We start from the raw sequence: 5,429 nt of genomic DNA, 5'->3' as shown, positions 1-5,429 counted from the left end.
CCTTCATTCACCCCACGTAGTCTACTACTTTTTTTTACACATTCTCATTACCTCACAAAAAAAAAAACCATATATGAAGATACTTCATGTCCACATTTAATTAAATGATGATGACCTAACGACACAGATTAGAGGAGAGCAGGGCACAAATTAACGCGGGGTTAATTGTAACACAAGTGGTTTAAATATTTCCACACATGATAGCATAGCCTATATTATTCTAAACATGAGCAGCATAAAACAACTTGGCCTCAATCTGTTTGCTTAAAGGAACACTCCACTATTTTTGAAAATAGGCTAATTTTCCAACTCCCCTAGAGTTAAACAGTTGAGTTTTACCATTTTCGAATCCATTCAGCCGATCTCCGGGTCTGGCGGTAGCTGTAGCTTAGCATAGATCATTGAATCTGATTAGACCGTACCATGGGTGCAGCAGGCGCAATGATTTTCAGGCGCTGCGTAATATCATTGCGCCTGCTGCACCCATGGTAGGTTCTAGGGGAGTTGGAAAATGAGCCTATTTTCAAAAATAGTGGAGTGTTCCTTTAAACAGAAACAGCTCTCTCGACTGAAATGAACCCATTAAAAATCACTATTAAAACACAGTTGAGCACAAATTACCTGATATTAGCGCACCCTTTTGTGCAGAATCAATGAAGGAATGAGACAGGAGCCTGCTATGTGTCTATTTATAGTAAGTATTATGCTACCCCACAGACTTATGGGAAATGTAGTCCCAATCTTGCACATCACCCTGTCATACAAATGTATGGAAAACTCGAAAACGCTTTAGTGTATTGCTGCCACCTGCTGGAAATTCATGGTAACACACACATACATGTAGGTTTTTCTTGTTTTAGAATTTTCCATAGACATAATGACTTTATACTGTGCATATTTAACATTATTTGTACTTCATTTACACTGTATAATATCTCCAAATTAGACTTAGTGTCGAGAGTCTGACAGTCTATCATCATGTTCAACTGAGCTGCTAAAACCCTTTTTTTTCACCTCATTCACTATGATATCTGAGATCTTGTAAATTGGCACATTAACACATCACTAAAAATCACACATAACCAGAGAAATAATCAGAGATGTCAGTGAAATGGACATTTTATTTGCATCATTATACAGACCCCGTGCAACTTTGATGTCGCAGAGAAACTTACAATTACATATCTTAAATGTTTTATGTAACAAGAAAGGTCAAAAATTCATTAAGGGAATTGATTCATATACTGACAAATGACTGGTTGTTGGGTTTTGTTACATATTTGTTCAGTTTAATTTGAGTGTTTCTTTGTCAATGTCTTAATGAGCAGACATTCAATTAAAGAATAAAAATCATCAATGTAAGATTAAAGTGACTAAATACTTTTGCTGTTCTCCAACAATACAGAAAAAAAACATCTCCACAATTTTTTTGTCATTTCACAGCAAAACTAATCATTTGAGCTAATCTCATATTTACTGTATCTAAATCTCACAATATTTACTTGAAATATTGAATCTGTTGAAAACATTTGCTCACTCTGATACAGAACAATGCTTTTTAATACGAGTCACTAGATTTGCTGACTGAGTGAAATTCTCTCCACACTGAGTACAGCGATACGGTTTCTCTCCAGTATGAACTCGCTCATGCTTTTTCCGGTCTACAGACTGAGTGAAACTCTTGTCACAATATGAGCACTTGTAAGGTTTTTCTCCAGTATGGATTCTTTGGTGACGTTTCAGAAAGACAGCTGCCATAAAGCTCTTCCCACACTCACAACACACATGATCTTTCATTATGTGTTTTCTGGTGCTGTTTATAACTGGCCAGCCATGAAAAACTCTTTCCACAGTAAGAACACACATAAGGCTTTTCATGTGAATGAACTTTCTTGTGACTTTTTAGACCTGATGGTGAAATAAACTTTTTACCACACTGATCACAGTTGAATGGCTTTTCTCCAGAGTGAACATGCAGATGATAACGGAGACTTGCTGCTGCGGTAAAACTCTCTGCACACTGAGTACAGTGATACGGCTTCTCTCCAGTGTGAACTCGCTCATGTACTTTCAGTTTTCCAGACTGAGTGAAACACTTGTCACAATATGAGCACTTGTAAGGTTTTTCTCCAGTATGAATCATTTGGTGCTGTTTCAGATAGGCAGCTGTAGTAAAGCTCTTCCCACACTCACAACACACATGATCTCTCACTTCATTATGTGTTTTCTGGTGCAGTTTACAACTGTCCAGCCTCGAAAAACCCTTTCCACAGAAAGAACACACATGAGGCTTCTCATCTGAATGAACTTTCTTGTGAGTGTTTAGACCTGATGGTGAAATAAACTTTTTACCACACTGATCACAGCTAAATGGCTTCTCTCTAGTATGAACTCGCTCATGTGATTTCAGGTTTCCAGACTGAGTGAAACTCTTGTCACAATATGAGCACTTGTAAGGTTTTTCTCCAGTATGAATTCTTTGATGCAGTTTCAGATCGCCAGCTGTAGTAAAGCTCTTCCCACATTCATAGCACACATTATCTCTCACTTCATTATGTGTTTTCTGGTGCCGTTTACAGTGAGTCAGTCGTGAAAAACTCTTTCCACAGAAAGAACACACATGAGGCTTCTCATCTGAATGAACTTTCATGTGACCTTTTAGACCTGATGGTGAAATAAAATCTTTTCCACACTGATCACAGTTAAAAGGCTTTTCTCCAGAGTGAACATGCAGATGATAACCGAGACCAGATGCATCAGTAAAACTCTTTCCACACTGAGGGCATGTGTATGGTTTCTCTCCAGTGTGGATTCTCACGTGCTTCTTAAGGACTCCTTTGTGTCTGAAACTCTTTCCACACTGTGAGCAGGTGTGCAGCTGTTTTGCTTTTTTTCTTGAAGTTTTGATTTTACAGTGTTCCTCCTCCACTTCATTCACCTCATGTCTTTGCTGTTTAACTTCTATCCAGTCTAAAATAAACAAATGATGTGGTTAAAATTCAGTGAACCTATTTTAATAGAAGAAACAAAAAGATATATTTTTCACATATTTATCTGAGTATCAATGATCAGATTTTGAAGTGCTAAAGGTTAGTTCTGTCATTCTCATTAATAAAATTAAAATGTGGATATGGCTTTAATGTTTCTCAGCAGTCAACAATGAAAAATCAAGAATGGACACCAACCTGTTTGTTCCTCAGTATCTTCATGTTTTATTCTGGATGGTTCTGGATCACTCGTGTCTTCAATCTCCTCTTTAACAAACTCCATGTTACAGATTTCAGCTGCTGCACCTGGAGTTTGTACCAGTTTTGTAAGGAATATTCACATCATCCTACCTTTTTAACCTAATCACAAACCCCGCCCACCACAGATTCAGAAGATTTCATTGGTCGTGTCAATCACAGTGATCGCCTACACAACACTGAAACAAATCCAGTACAAATCTGTAACCTTAGTATAGGGTTATTTTGTGTCAAAGCAACCAAATTTCCAAAACTTCCCCAACTCAAAACTTTGGTTTAGTTCATATTTTTTATTTAGAAGAAAGACAAACATAAATAGTGATGAAAGACAAAAAATGAAATGGATATTGGATGGATATTTACTGAGTAATACACTAATTTGTAGAGGGGGGTCAAAACAACCATTTTCATCTGGAACTTGGAGCCAAATTATATGGTTAAAAAATGACTTTAGAAAGATGCCAGAATCATTATTTTTATTCCAGCACAGAGATTGGTAATTCTAGAAATGCATCTTGGTTTTTTTTTCTATCAAAACAAATGAACCATTTTTCATCAAAGGTTTAAGAGCAGTTTATAAAAGTATACTGAGATATCCTTAAATACGTCTTGAGTTACAGGTATGCGAACTTCAGGAAAAAACAAAAAATTGAAGCATCACCATTGGCATTTAATGCAACAAGCATTGCTTAACTCAACAGATTTTACTAATGGACCAATCAATCTCTGTGTAAAAATAAAATATTAATGCTGCAATCTTTCTAAAGACATTTTTTTCACCCTGTAATTGAGGTCCTTTACGAAATATTGGATTACTCACTAAAATATCCATCCAAGACATTTAATATTTTGGCTTTCTGTTTCATTTTTTTATTTCCCTCACCAGAAAGAGCTGTGAACTAAATCCATTAAGTCAAAAATGTTGTTGGCAGCTGACTGAGTGATTGAGTTGATCAATGAAATCAGCGGTGGTGCGGGGCTTGTGCTTAACTGGTTCAGGGAAAAGAAAACACATTTTGACAAAACCATAACATTTTATAAAATTATAATCCTTGCATTTGAATTATGTTATATATACCTGGTTTGAACAAAAAACGGCAGACAGTCTGAATGAAAATGCTTATTTATTTCAATGTCAAAAACATGATAAGTGCAGGTATGGTGTCTGTAGTCTTGTATAGTATTTTTAATCATGTTTAACCTGAGGGGTAAAGATTAAAAACACACATCAATAGGTGATTATCACATAAAGTCATGATCCTGTAGTTTGTCTCAGTCTGCTGACACACAATGAAATGTGTTTAATGTGCCAATTTACAGAAGATCTCAGACATCATCATAATGAATGAGGAGAAAACAGGGAACTATTTGCTTTTCAGCAGCTCATTTAAACTTTACGCCTCTGTTTCTGTCAGACTATTGTTTCACTAATTGTCAGTTGACACTGTTTTGTTTTTGTTGTTTTGCACTTTTCTCATGCAGAAACACTGCAATTACTTTGACAATACAAATGTACAAATATTTGTCATGCTAATAAAGTACCTAACCGGATGATTTGACAGATTTTGCTCATTTTTGCAACTTTGGATAAACATAGTAAGTAGTTACAATCATTTTAAGGTGGATAAATATGCGTGTGCCGCTGACAGAGACACTAGGCTACTCGCGCTGTTTAATGTGTTTGAGATGTGCTGTCTTCCTGAATGCATAACTTACATTTCACAGGCATATTCTCCATCTGTAAATGTTAGAAAGCCATGGAAATATTTCAATTTTTCTGTCAGAAGTGCATGAACCTTCTGCTTTGGGATTCTCCACTAAACTTCACAGACTTAAACGAGCGCCGCCACGCGCATGCGCACCAAACAGACAGCGCTCAATTAAATAGGAGCGCAATAATTCTGACTAAAATATACATTTCGCTGAAATATTTGTAGTTGGACAATAAATGTGACATGTAGAATTTTAAACCTACAAGTAAGTCTATTTTTATGATAGCACTGACTGTAAAGTGACTGCAATGGGGTAATCACAATAGCCTAACACAACTCTGTGCTTTTGTTCTCATTTAATTTTTAGTTTAATGAATTTAACTTCTGCTTTAAAAGCCTTATATTTGTTTTTATATTGCAATGTTACAATGTTTGAATGAAATGTGATTTTAGCCCTTTTTTTGCACATAAT

At 36.0% G+C, this 5,429-nt stretch overlaps 1 pseudogene; it reads right to left on the bottom strand.

The window, feature by feature from the left end:
- Positions 1–1,112: 1,112 nt before the first annotated feature.
- LOC107706064 (gastrula zinc finger protein XlCGF26.1-like) lies at positions 1,113–3,298 on the bottom strand (annotated as a pseudogene).
- Positions 3,299–5,429: the final 2,131 nt, after the last annotated feature.

This window comes from Sinocyclocheilus rhinocerous, unplaced genomic scaffold, assembly GCF_001515625.1.
Source record: "Sinocyclocheilus rhinocerous isolate Xijiao unplaced genomic scaffold, SAMN03320098_v1.1 scaffold2912, whole genome shotgun sequence".
NCBI lineage: Eukaryota > Metazoa > Chordata > Actinopteri > Cypriniformes > Cyprinidae > Sinocyclocheilus > Sinocyclocheilus rhinocerous.
Note: the sequence above shows the minus strand (reverse complement) of the source record. Positions and strands in the feature narration are given on the sequence as shown.